Genomic DNA, 14092 nt, shown 5'->3' with positions numbered 1-14092 from the left:
GTTGGTTAGCCTAAGAGGGAAAGAGACCATCTGATGGCTGGCATCTCTGTATCCAGGCAGCATCCTGTCAATTTCCCAGGTTGGCATGCTTCACAGTTTTGTAAATAGAGGATACCTAATTGTGGAGAATCAGAGAGAATATCTTCTTTGTGCAAATTTCATTTCCCAGGATAATCCAGCTTGACTTTCCACCTGTTTCCAGCCTGACCCTGATTTCCACCTAACTTTCCAGCTGGATGGCAGAAGACAGAAGGTAAGTGATTTGTGCATATGCTTGAGGTATGATCACTTTTTATAGAGGTGAATTCTTGGGGGCCCTGTCCAGGCCTCCTCCATAGTCATCTTTCATGGTCCAGGGAGACTATGAGATTTGAAGCGGCCAGGCTTGGTATTGAACTTCCCACTGAATGATGAGCCCAGCTGCTTATCCTAAGTCTCAGTCTCTTCATCTGTCAAATGGACTAAAGCACATCTCGCCCGCAGGACCACTGCAAGGAACATAGGAAACGTGTGCTGGTTCTCCGCGGCTCTGACACAGCAGGAGCTTAATGTGTGGGCTTTTATTTTGTTATCTTTATAATGAAACTTTCATTGGCAAACTCAAATTTCTTATCCAGGAAGTTTCTTTATAGACTACTTAATTTCCCAGACCAGTAAGTTTAAAAAAAAAAAAAAAAAAGACCAATATGGGATTGACAATTTAAGGCCATTAAAGCCAAACTACCATGCATTGGCGCCTTACTTTCATAAAAGAAGAGATATTGTAACACACACACTTCAGAAATGATATGTCAGAATAAAAGTCTTTAAGCCAGGAGCAATTTGACTTGTAAAACATAAATGATATTATTATTTTTCTCACTTCTCCACGGGTGGGGTGAAAACTTTGTCATATACTGACAACTCTTTAAAGATCTGCCCTGGGAACCACTGCTTCAGTTCCTATGTTCCCAAAGTGAAAATCTAGGGAGATTACAGCTGAATTCCCATTTTACAGGTGAGCAAACTGAGGCAAGGAGAGAATTCGCTTCGGATATTCCCTAGAGTGCTAAACACGTTCCATTTTCCTCACTCTTTTTTTTAAAATCATCAGAGCCCTTAATGCAATATTCCCTGAGGCCCAGACACTGCACCAAGTACCTTACGAGGGTTACCCTGTCTGGTGCTCGTAGCACCACCATGAGTGACTGTGCTACCATGCCCCACATAAATAACAAAGGCAAAGGGGCTTGCTGAGGTCATGCATCATCTAGTAAGTAGCAGAGCAGGATTCAGCCCAAATTTAGACAGCAAAACCACGGCACTTCAGAGATTATGACTTGTTCGCATCACCAGCTGGCAAAAGGAAAGTGGGCTCTGGTCCTCAGCCTTCTGATCCTGGCCTCTGTTTCTTCCCAGTGTGAAAGGTCTGAGGATCCCCCTGCAGAAAGCGGGCGTCTCTGCCTCTCCCTGCTACTCTGTCTGTCAGGACACACCATTGTTTGGCTCTGTCACCTTCACTGGTGGGACTCTGGGAGAGGGAGCCCCAGCAGAAGCCTAAGGAAGGATCCAGACTAGCAGCTCTTTACGTCATCTGCCTGGTTTTATACCCAACAGTGAACTGAGAGGTCCTGCCTCTTCTACCTACTGGGACATGGAACTTTCAGCCAGGCAAGGCACAAAAGCTCTGAGCAGACTACTCTTAATGGGTTCAGATTCCAGCGGATGCTGGGGTAGGCGGTGTTCTCCAGCACTCTAGTCTGCTTCGTGGAGTGGATTAGGAAGCAATGCTGCATCCTTATTTCCTGCCTGGATGGGCAGTTCCCATTTTATAAGTAGAGAATTAAAGTAAGCACAGTGAGTTGTTTGTAATCCAGTTAATTGAATGTTAAATGTAGAATTAACCAGGCGCGTGCTACCAACAAGAGAGGCTACACTCTTCCTCTGAAGACATTGAACAGATTATAAGAACAGACCTTGTGAGACTGGCAGTTGGGGTGTCCCCCAATGAAGTGGCTGGCTTGTGTTCTTGTCACCAATGATGAATCACGTTTACCAGACCATGAACTAGCATTACAGTGGCCCACCTGAAAATGCCCTGGTTTCTTTTGTGCAGCCACTTCCTCGGCTGCACTCACACTCACACACCTCCACATTGTCTGGCAGTCCTCTAAAGTTCTGGAAAGCCTGCCATCCCCCTCTGCAAGGGGACAAATGCGTACTTTGTCCTTTCTCCTCAAACTCTATTACATTTACCCAATGACCTGTCCCACAGGTCATTAATAGAAGCCATCAGAGAGAAACACCCTTTTTGTCCTAGCCCACAAGCTAGAAGCATCCCTCCTGGGCACCAGCTCATTCTCTTGGGCTCTCAGGGACCAGGCAACCTTCCTACTGTGACAGTGAACTCCTGAGTGCCTACTTCAGGCCCACCTTTCCCCCACTCTAGGACTAAACTCCTGCAGCAACCCCCACTCCCTGACCCCTCTGTCATTCCTATCAGTGTGCACTTTTCTGTCTGACAGGCCACTGGTTTCCTCTCCACCCTGTACCAACTCCTGCCCCAGTTTCTGTTTCTCATCACAGCTAAACTTACTGAAACTGTTGGCCACGCACACCTTCCATTCACCCTTTGGAACTTGCTGAAGTCTCTTGTGGGTTGTTCTCTCACTTTCTATGACTATCCATACACTGATGCCAGGACTGGTTTTCTGATCTAAGGGTTCTGTTTCATTGGTGGCAAGCTCGAGTTCAGTAGGGGTTATTTCTGGGCTCCCTTGTGCCTGGGGGTATGGCCATCTCCCTGCAGGAAGTTTCTGCCTAACCTTTGGGGTGCTGGTTCTGAGCTAGATTTGATGCTACTCTCTTGGTCTTGAGTGTCTGCAGGGCATGTCCATGGACACGTGTGGTTTAGCCAAGCCTGGTTTTCCAGTTTCTTTTGGCAACTCTTTTCCTACCATGTCCCTAAGGCAGGCAGTCAGCTTTCTCACCATTGCCTTGGGACTGTAAGGGGACTGCTCCCTTTCAGTGACAGGAGAGCTCTTCCTTTACCTTGCCAGTATAGAGACTAAAAATGACACAGCCATCCCTTTAAGATTTGATGTAACGGAAGTAATACTTAGAGCTCAGGAAAACTTGGAGTTGCTCTGATAAATTTTTCTAGGAAAATATTAGCAGAAAAATGGAACAAATGAATTCAACTATCTTGAAATAGTTGTACACAAAATGTTTTATTTTAAAAAGAACCTATTTTATGATTAAAAGAGAAATAGTGATTTAATTTTGATGACTCTTCTCTTTCTCCCTCTCTTCCCTTTCTTTCTCTCCCTTCCTCTCCCCTCTCCTCCTTTCTTCTTTCTTATCTTTTGTCTTTCACAGGCTTAGTGGTGACAGTAATTGATCTTATTTTCTCTGACAAGAGAAAAGTTTGAGGGTAAATTTATAATTCACAAAGATCAACTTCTTTAATCACTTGCTTCTCTTCCCTCACTTCCTTCTTTTAAAACTCAGAATAATCTAAAGCAAACAAATAAGCTGAACAACCAATTTATTTATTTTGAGATGGAAAAAGAGTCCTAATTAAGGTGCACTACCTCCTTGTCTCCCCCCTCCCCACTTTTAACCACATCAGCTAGAGGGCCTTTTCTCCTTGAGCACTGATCACAGGGTGCAAATTGGCTTCACTTGAAGGAAAAGGAGTTACTTCTGATTTCCCAAGGATAAATTTCCCATAAATGCATTGGTTTGGGGTAAAACATTCTTCCTTCCTCACTTCTGTGCTTTAGGCTGTCCTAAGATGTGCTCCCCATTTGGGGATTAAATTGGTGGGGAAAGGGGTGCTGCTACCTGCCCTTCTCCAGGTATTATCTGAAGAAACCTTCATTTCCCCTCCCCCTCCCATTTGATTTTATTTTTCTTCAGGGAAACAATCCCACCTCCCTTCTCATCAATGCCTTGACTTTGAAGGTAAGGGGTCCTGATAAGGACAGAGTGACAGAAAGCTCCTGCTCCTCTATTTGCTAAAAGGAAAGGAGAAGGCAGAATCTTCCCTGGAGAGGTAGTTGTGTGACCTCAGGTGGGAATTTCCCAGGCAGCAGGTGTGAGATCCCCAGGTGTGTGGGAAGTGGATTTCATCACCTCCCAAGTCACAGGCAAAGTACTGCAGTTTTTAAACCAAAGGCTGTAGACATGACCTGTAGCCCAGCTAATCCCACCTTTATTCATGGGAAACTGATACTGGAGCGGTAATGGGACTTCCAAGAATTAGGCAGCCAGGCAGCAATACAACCTCTCCCAACATCTCTTGCCAGTCAGTCCAGATTCAGTCTAGATTTCTGACTCAAGACATAAAACCCAGACTATTTAGTCATTCCTCAGGTCTCCCAGAAACAGTGTTTTAGTTTGTTTCATTCGTACATGCACGTGCACGCCTCCATCGCCTCGGAGAGTATTTTTAGGAAGGGGTGGGAGAATGGGTTGTAAAACCGAACAGGATATTTATTAGGAATTACAACTCCCACAACTTTGGTAATCCCTAATCTTCATGACTTGTGATAGAAGAGAAGATGTAAGAAACCAGAAGCTCTGTGGGAAGGGCCTGGGATGAAGCCATTTGCCATTAAATAACATTTTGAGGAATGCATTCAAAATTTCAGGATTAAATTGGGTGGAGCAGTCATTTACATAATTTTCCCCTTGCCTAAGAATGCCTTTAATACAAGGGTATGTTCTAGTGGTTAGGAACCTGGGCCAGGCTTCTACTCACCAACTAGTTACATAACCTCTAAACCCTGTTTTCCTCGTTTGTAAACGAAAACTACGAATATTCCTCTCATATGTCAAAGCTCGAATGGCAATTCAGATCTCAGCACTGTTGAGGGCACTGGTCATTTTTTTGTGAGCTCCAAGGTCATAGGTCAGACAGAGACGAGCTGGACTCACTAGGTAAGGGCAACTTGAAAGTCTTGGTAGTCTTGGGTGAGCCCTGTCCAGGCAACACAAAGGAGACCCACTAAGCAGACAGTGGCAGGACCAAACTTTAACTCACACTCCACAAGAATGGTCACAAAGTCTTAATTATCAGTGACCCATGGGTATCCCTGACAAATGGTCCCATAGCTTCTGTTTGTATCTACCCAGTGGGGTATGCACCACCTCTCAAGGCAGCTGCTATGGTTTGGATATGCCTTGGGTGTCCCTCAAGGGCCCTTGTGATTGGTCTCTAGGTGGGGCTATTGGAAGGTGGTGGAAGCTTTGAGAGGTGGGGCATAGTGGGAGGTCTTTATATTACTGGGGGGTATGAGCAAGTCTTCATGTGACTCCTTGGTAGTTCTCATGAAAGTGTTATAAAAGAAGGAAACCTGGACGTTCCCTCTCTCTCTCTCTCTCTCTCTCTCTCTCTCTGCTTCCTAGCTCAAATGTGACCATTTGTCCTGACACATACTTCTGCTGCTGCCAATCTGTCATCCACCATCCACCATCTGCCATGGAGCCCCCATGAGAACTGAGCTGATGCAAGCACCATGCCCTTTGGCCTACAAAACTGTGAACTAAATAAATCTCTTTTTGTCATAAGTAGCCTTTGTCAGGTATTTTGTCATGGTGACACAAAGCTAACTAATACAGCAGTTTGTACCACTCTTCTTGCTTTTGATGATTGGAAATTTGCTCCCTCTGGGCACTCAAGGAGCAATCCTACCTCTCTTCTCTGCACAGGACAGCACTTCAGATGTTTGCAGACAGTTTCCTTGTCTAGCGTTGGTCTTCCCTGCTCCAGGGTCCCAGTTTTCTCAGAGCTCTTGGTGGAGCCTCATTTCAAGCATGAGCAAAACAGAGCTGGGTGTTCCCATCTGGCATGTGTTATGAGTCTGATGAAACTGCTCCATTCTAAGGGAGTGATGATGTCATCATCATTGAAGAATCAGCCTCTGTTGGTGCTCCTGTCTATAGGACCTGTGTCCCCAGGCAAGGGCTGCTGTAGGATTTGGTGAGCATTGGAAGCTCTGTGCTCTGATAGACTATCTGCAACACATTTCAGATTGGAATGGAACACAGAACTAGAAACAGCTTTCATTTTTCCTTCCTTCCTTCCTTCCTTTGTTCTTTCTTCCTTCCCCCCTTTCTTCCTTCTTCCTTCCCCCCTCCCTTCCTTCTTCCTTCCCCTCTCCCTCCCTTCCTTCCTTTCTTCTTTCCTTCTTTGCTGCCTTCCTGTTTTTCTTCCTTCTGTCCTTTCTTTCTCCTACACACTCACTCTGAGCTCCCCCACCTCCCATCCAGGCTCAGCCAGGCTCCCTGTTCCTGGTTTTCTTATGCTCTGGGGCTTCCTCTTGTTTTCCTTACCTCCTAATGAAAGCTATTGCTGCTTAATTCCTGAGGTTCTCTTTCCCACTCTGGTCCCAGATCCTACTTCATGATGCTTTTGTCCTCCCCTCTCCATGGAAACACACAGGCTCTTTGAACTAAAGGTCTTAACTGCTTACACACCCAAGAAACTGTCAGTATTGGGGAGTGGCAGAGGGCTAGAAACCGGAAGAGCTGGCTGTCTAGAAACATGCCCTTTTTAAAGAAAATGGTAACTCCATTGGGCTCCTGCCCTTGTAATTCTAAAGGAGCAAATCCTCCCACCTAGTTAAACCAGTCAAGGTCCCGAGAGTCACAGAGTCAGGAGAGTGGAAGCCTGGAGGCCCAGAGACATTACAAAGGGCTCCCTAAGATCATGACTGTGGTCAAGGAGAGCAAAGGGTGGAATGGGAGGGGAACAACTGAAATGTCCCCAATAGGGCAGATTCATTCCTAGGCCAAGGGGCCTAACTCAAGAAATTCAGCCCTAGACTGGACTGTGGCTCAAGAAGGAGAGTACTTGCCTACCAAGCACAAGGACTTGAGTTCAAGCCCTGCTACCACCAAAAAAAAAGAAGAAGAAAAGAAATTGAGCCCCCAAGCTGACCTGGCTCAAGTTCACACTCTATTGGTTGAATGGTGTGGCACAATGCATGTGGGGTGCTTTGATATCAAAGGTGTAATTGTGGCTCCTTTTGCCACAGACAGGAGGGACAGTGTCTTTGCTCAACCGAAGGCCTTACGAAAGGTGAAAAAGGTATTATGTCTTGATAGCACAGTGCCTCATCCACACATTTATTATCTTTACCTAGAATTAAGACTTTTTGGCTTGAAAGGAGTAATTTGTGTGTTAGAAAATTTTGCATTAAGAATATATTAAAATATACCAAATTTGGATTTTTTTTTTCATGTATTTCCTAACATTTATTAGTCAAAATAAGAATTAATGTTGTAAACTAGAAAAAATTATAGTGTCTGCTGTTGGCCATAGCTCTTGTAAATTAGGAAATAAAAACTGTGAGCTGAAACTGAGTCATGGATCTGCTAGATGTTTCTTGAGCCAAAGTGGGAATGAGGATGAGCGCTGGAAAGACACCTCTTCCTGTTATCTCCCTAGAAGCCATTCACCGTTAAAACAAAAACAGAACTCCATGGAGCAGATTCCGTGACGAGAGGGCAAATTTCCTTCCTTTAACCACATGTCAGAAGAGCTTGCGTTCCAGAATTTGAAGGTGGTTGTGACCTTCCCTGACCTGCAAATGAATATACTGGGAAATGTGGATGGGTGGAACACTGTGGCCATGGAGGCTTCTTTCCAGGATGTGACAACAGGTCACAGACAGTGATTGAGCAGGCCCCTGGGAAGAGAGCCTGGTAAAGGCAGTATGTCTCAAGTGGACTTCGTGTCCACCCTGACTGAGGTGAGCATGGGCAATTAGGCATGTATGCATATGAAATGTATTTATGCCTATACATGTGTATATGCAAAAAGTGATTCTTAAGGGATTACCATAAGTTTAGAACCAAGTACATCGGGCACACTTTGAGTTTCTGTACTACTTTCAAGGTATTCTGTCTACTTCACAGTTGATATAAAACAAAAACTTCTGGGGTTGAGGAGTGAGGAAGCTGGCATCTTGTGCATATCAGCAGAGCCTGGCATGTCCAGCTAGAGTCTCTGGGGCAGTAATGGAAGGGGAGCAGAAGAAGGATGGAGGTAAGGTGAGTGGGGATAGGAAGGAGCAGTGTCTGACCTACCCACCGATAGACGTCCATGGAATAGGTACGTCCATGGAGTTGTGGTCTAAGGCAGGCAGATGACATGGGCTCAGGTCCTTGACCCCTTAGAAGAGAAGCAGCCTTCCTCCTAGAGGTAATCTCTCCACTGGGATCTAAACCCCAGCCCCACAGCATCCTTGGGGTTGATGGAGTGTGTTGGCTTTCCCCTATCATCCAGGCCTTGTCAACTTCTCCTTGCCTCTTTACCTTTGGACAGAAGCTTCCTCAACTCTGTTCAATCACACCTTTTCCCTTTAGCTATTTTCTCTGCTTCCATTCATGGCCAAGTTTCCTAACAGAGTTATCCAACTTTGGTGCCTTCTTTCTTCTACTTTCCTTGGAGTTTGATTCACTCTGGCTCTTGCAATCCCCTTCCCAGAATCTGCCTGACCCATGTCACCCATAAAGAACTCACTGACAAACTCTAGACACTCTGCAGACCCCAAACCACCTGGCCTTCTAGCAGCATCCTGCATTGTCATAGGACCTCCTTCCCAACATCTCAGCCCTGATCCTGTGGTTCCCAAAGTAACGCTCTCTCCTGGCAACTTTGGCCCTGGAGGCCAGGATGATTTGGGATTCTCTGTCCTTGTCCTGTTATACACTGCAGGTCTGGCTCAGGCTGTCTGCTCTCTCATCCTGTCTCCAGAGTACAGTTTGCATCCCTGGCTCAACACCAGAAGGAGTGCCTGGGACTTAAAAAATATCCTGAGCTGGGGCCCATCACATAGTAATGGAATTGGGATTTCTGGGGATGGGGCTGAGATATCAGGATTTTTTTAAGTGGCCCAATTGATTTTGATGAGAGTGGGGGTTGAAACCCACTGTTCTAGAGGCTTTTTCTATTCCCCACCACCTTCCAACCTGTTAAATCTAAGCCCCGTCTCTTCCTCAAACTCCACAATTGTGTATCCAACTTCGTGCTTATTATCCCTGCTAAGATAGCTAACCTGTTCCTCACTATAGCAGGTCCAAATCAAGCCTCAGTTTCCCTCCCCTGTTCTCCTCTGTGCTTCCCCATTTGATGGGTGGCACCAATCTTATTCCAGTCACCAGGGCTCAAACCTGGGCTTACCCTGGATGCTTCTTTTCTCCTGTCCTATGCAACTTGTCACTAACGCTGACACTTGTTTTCATCCAACCTTTTAGTTACTTTTAAGCACTTCTAGAATTAGATCCTTTTTTTCCATCCTTCCTGACTCCACTTACCATCCTGACTCACCTAGATTATTGTAACAACCTACAAGCTTACCTGTTCTTTGCAGCCTGCCCCTCCTGCCCCCTCCCAATCTCTACAGAGCTGTCACTGGACTGGTTCTGAAACCCAGCTGTAATCCAGCTGTCCTCTGCTGAAAACCTCCAGGACTCTCCAGGCCATCAAGCAGCTGGCCATCAGGCCCAGCCTGGCAGCCCAGCTCCCATAGTTCCCTGCCTCCTGCCCATTCCTGCCTCCAGTTCCCATAAGCTTCCAGCCCTCTTACCTGTCCTGTCCAGCCCAGGACAGGACTGCTTCCTACTCAGACTTCAGTCTCCTTTCCCCACAAAGGGACAAACCTTTTCTGAAACTTTTCTTGCCCCCTCCCACTGCCCTATGCCTACTATATGCTACAGTTTGGTTCAGGCACTGTCATCTTCCCAGGACAGAGCTGATGTCTTTTATCTTTGAACCCAGGATGGAGAGTACCTGACCCAGAGTGTGCACTCAGGAAGTGCTTATCAAATGAATGAATGATGGAATGGTGACCAGAGGGAGGAGGGGTAGGGTGTGGCCAGCAATGTAAGAGGAGGCTGCTGAGCCAGCGTGAGGTTGTCCAAGGGCATTTACCTTTGACACATTAGACTGTTCATTTGCATTCTACTGTATAGCAGTGATGTAGTAAGAGCACAAACAGTTCTTTGGCTTCCTCATCTATAACATGGAGATACTATTCATTAGCAAAAGTGCCACAAGGATCAGAAATAGTAATAGATATGAATATGCTAGAAAACTATAAATGCCTGTCCAGACATATCCAGTATCTCCAGCTCCACTGGGTGACTCAAAGAACCCCCACTGTAGACAGGGGCACATAGCAGTCAAGGTGGTCCTCTCACAATGGGTTCTGTGGCAGCCCTCTGTGTCTAGCAGGATCCCCAGAGAGGGACAAGGCTGCCCTTGCAGTGTGGGCCTTTGCACAGTGAGAATCTCTATGAATAGGGAGGAGAGTATGGGGTTAAGTTTAGCTCCTTAACTGACATAAAGGACCACTGGGAATTGGGCCCTGACTTGGTGCCCTCTGTGTGAACACAATAAGGAGCACCACTCTTGTGGCCTGAGGCTAACAGTTCTTGGGGCCTTAAAAATAGCACCAGGAGGATATTTTTAGTGCACCATCCTGAGGTGTGGCTGGATCCTGTGGACTCCTGTGACGCATGAAAACAGTTTTCATTCTGTTTGCACGTGATTCAGACAGCTGGTTTTGGGCTTCAGGGGTATAAAAATAAAAACAAGGTGTGTTGGGTGCTGTGTTCCAGCCATAGGGCACCCTACCCCCACAACATCTGGATAATTGTTCCTGTGAAGGTTACCCTTGGCCTGCACACATCACAGTTCTACCCAGAGGGAGATGGACAGAACAATGAACAGAATAAAGTCATTCTACAGGCCAGAAACAGACTATGAGAAGGTGCTTAACTCTCCCAGAGTTTCACTCAATTTATGACAGGGCCATATTCAGGTTGCCAACTGTAAGACTGCTTTAAAGTCTACAAGGCATATCTTATATACAATTTTTCATTTGATTCTCATATGAGGCATAATAATATTTCATTATTATTTTAATTTTACAGGTAAAGATACCACAACTCAGAAAAGCAAAGTGGCCTGCCGACCGTCTCACAGCTTGTAAGCCCTCAGGCCACACCAGAGCTCTAGGACTCCAAATTCCTTGAGCCCCTGATCAGGGTCAGTCCCTACAGTGGGTTGAGATGGGCAACCAGTGGCTATAGACAGACATTGCAATACCTGGCTGATTGGGAGGGGACACTCATGTCCATCTGTCTTTCCTCATGTGTTTCACCAATGGGGGACAAAGGAGCAAATGCAAAGACCCAGAGCTCAGTGTACATGGACAAGGTAGGCAGGACAGACTGTGGGCTCCACAGCTGGCTGGTTCAGAGAAGTGGTGAGCACTGTGACTGGAACCCTCAGTGGTGGCAGCTTGCCATATGGCCAGTCAAGGCTTGACTGACAGGGTCTATTCAGGTTTGACACCGTGTGAGGACCAGGCAATAAAAGCCACTGCTGAACAGGGTTGTGTTCTGCTTTGTGGGACCAGCCAGGCAGTTGGGCTCAGAGAACATACAGTCTGTAGCTCCACCTCACACACACACTCATCACAGGACAAAAGTATGGAAGATCAATGCGGCTAATGATAATCTTACCATGCTGAGCTGGTTAGTATTTGGTGATCATCATTTATTCCAGGCATTTATTACAAGTGCAAGTCTATGCACTTGTAAGACTGAACACAGTTCCCAATGTAAATGGGAAAGCACCACACAGGATAAGCCAATTTTTAGTTTACTTTAGTCAATTATATATCAGTAAACACAAATCTGTATCATTTTAGCTGCTACATCCAAATTCCATTGTGTGAAGACACTTTATATCATTTATGTTCTGATTGTGTGTCATAGCTCAGTCATTTTTTAAATCCTCAAACCTTGGATCTCAACCAAACACTAAAAGACACTTTAAACTACTTGCCAGAAACTAACCTTCATTTTGCTCCTACTATTTTATTTCTATTTAACAACAGAAAAAGGGAGACAATAGAGACACAAAAGTAGAGCTTAGCCTACAATTTCTTGGGCACCTTCCTCCACTCCTCTATCTTTTTAAACTCTGTAGTGTCTTTGTAATTCTTATAATAACTAAATTGGCCAGATGACACGCTAGTCATATCTGACAGCCTTATGTCACCTGGATGTCCTTCATCTGAGCCATCCTACTTGCAGAGGGAGAGAGAAGAGCTACATTCCTCCACAAATCCATGTCACTGCATAGTGTGAGCTGAAGTCCCAGGTCCACACTGGTGATTGCAGTGTTGCCCTGGGCAACTTCTTAGCCTTTGAGCTTCATTTCTCTTACAAAGCCATTTTTAAAACTTTTATTTATTTGGCAGTACTGGGGTTTGAACTCAGGGCCTCATACTTTGTAGGCAGGTGCTCTATCACTTGAGCCATGAACCCAGCCCACCAGGTCATTTTTTGAGTCAAATGAAAACATGTTTTAATTGCAAAAGACCAAAACATGAAGCTGTCATTTTGTTAAATATTGTGATTATCCAGCGATTCCAAATCTTTCAAATGTAAAAACATTTCCCTGAATGCTAACAAATATCTATTAAGCCCCTAGCACATGGCCATCCTTGAACAGGGTACTAGGCATGCAGCACCAACCAGACAGATTCCAGTTCATCTTTCCTGGTGGTGGTGTTCTTGCACATGAGTCACCATGGTGCCCTTTGCGGCCAAGGAAGTACATGACAATGCCTGGGATAAAAACACATTTAAATGTGTGTTTTGTTAGCCACATTGGCAGCTGTGTTGCATTTGAAAAACAAGGTATAGTTGCAAGACTTAGAACTCATTTAGTCTCCAGACAACACTTGATTCATAAATGCATTTGTGGACCCCTGGAGATAATTCTGGGTCCTTCTCTCCTCTGCTCTGCATGCTAGGCCAGGATTTTATGGCCTCAGGCCTTAGGCTCTGAAGGGTTATAATACCTTTCTAGACACTTTATGATCATGCATGGAATTTGACACTCTTTCCAATTCTTAGGCCCTGAATCTAAGCCATATTTCCACCCCCTAGTCTTTGGAATTCAGCAAATTTATCAGCTCTGTAGGGGAAAAGATGGTGGAGTTGTCACAGAGAAACTTTGGGCTGCTGATTAAGAGGTAATAAAGACAGGGCTCCTAGGGCCCAGGGAGAGTCAGTAGGAAGTGTTGACAATCAGGCTTTGAGGACTAAGTCCTGTTGCAACCCAAATAGCTTCTCTTTCTGATTATGTCCCTGGTACTAGTTATGGATTTTAAGAAGGTTTTCTGGACATGATGGTCCTCTGACATCCCTTACAGGCAACTAAAAAGAGAAGGAATAATTCTTCTTTTTTTTTTTTTTTTTTTTTGGTAGCACCGGGGTTTGAACCCACGGCCTCATACTTGTGAGGCAGGCATTCTTACCACTTGAGGTACTTTGCCAGCAAAGAATAATTCTTAAAGAAAAGAAAACACACTGTATGACTCAGTGCCACGGACTGCAAGAAGGTGGAAAGGGAGATTTGGAGTTTAGGTTTTTCTATGTGGGAAAGCTGAAACTCTGTGCAGACAGAAGTGACTGACCCAAGTTCATGAAGAACTCTGATCTCATGACTTCCTGCTTAGGATTTTTCTTACATTGTCACCTGGTTTATCAAGACTGCCCCTGACACCAAGGACTAGGATTCACCCCACTACAGCTATTCTATTCATGAATGAGTTCTTTCCTGCTATATGCCGATGAGAACTATGCCAGCCACTGGAGATACAGAACTCAATGGGAGAGAATCCAGGTCTCAAAGTTCTCACATTCCAGTAAAAAAGTAGACAATTAAGGAGGCAATTTTGGAATACTATGGCAATGACTTGGCAGAGGTGTACCAGGAGGCTCTGGAACCACTGCTGGGAAGAGAGGTGGTAGTCATGAGAGGTGAGGGCTCTGGGAAGTTCCCTGCTCTGGTGCTGTCCAGAGAATGCAAGCTTGACTAGGATCTGGGAAAGGCAGGGTGATCCAGGAGGAAGTGTATCATGTTGAATGACCTGGAAGCAAGATCAAGCATGGGATATGAGTAGTTGGGGCATCAGTGCAAGGGAACCAGCACATTGAGGAAGAAGGACGTGGCTGGAGGTCAATAGAGGTCAAGCTGGGAGGATTTGGTGAACCAGCATCAAGAGGCTGGGATTGAATC

The 14092-nt window shown here is 45.5% G+C and overlaps 1 long non-coding RNA gene across 2 annotated transcripts in view; it reads left to right on the top strand.

Annotated features, from left to right (window-relative positions):
* LOC141423068 (uncharacterized) overlaps positions 1-5650 on the top strand; it is a 39997-nt gene extending 34347 nt beyond the window's left edge. Inside the window, exons 2-4 of one of the 2 annotated variants that reach the window (XR_012447724.1) lie at positions 170-253; positions 3358-3412; positions 5392-5650. This is a non-coding gene — a long non-coding RNA (uncharacterized lncRNA). The remainder of the gene's footprint in view (positions 1-169; positions 254-3357; positions 3413-5391) is intronic. The other variant, XR_012447725.1, reaches the window with a different exon arrangement.
* Positions 5651-14092: the final 8442 nt, after the last annotated feature.

Source organism: Castor canadensis, chromosome 5 (assembly GCF_047511655.1).
Source record: "Castor canadensis chromosome 5, mCasCan1.hap1v2, whole genome shotgun sequence".
NCBI classification, from domain to species: Eukaryota; Metazoa; Chordata; class Mammalia; order Rodentia; family Castoridae; genus Castor; species Castor canadensis.
The sequence above is the reverse complement of the archived record's forward strand: the minus strand, read 5'-3'. Positions and strand labels throughout refer to the sequence as shown.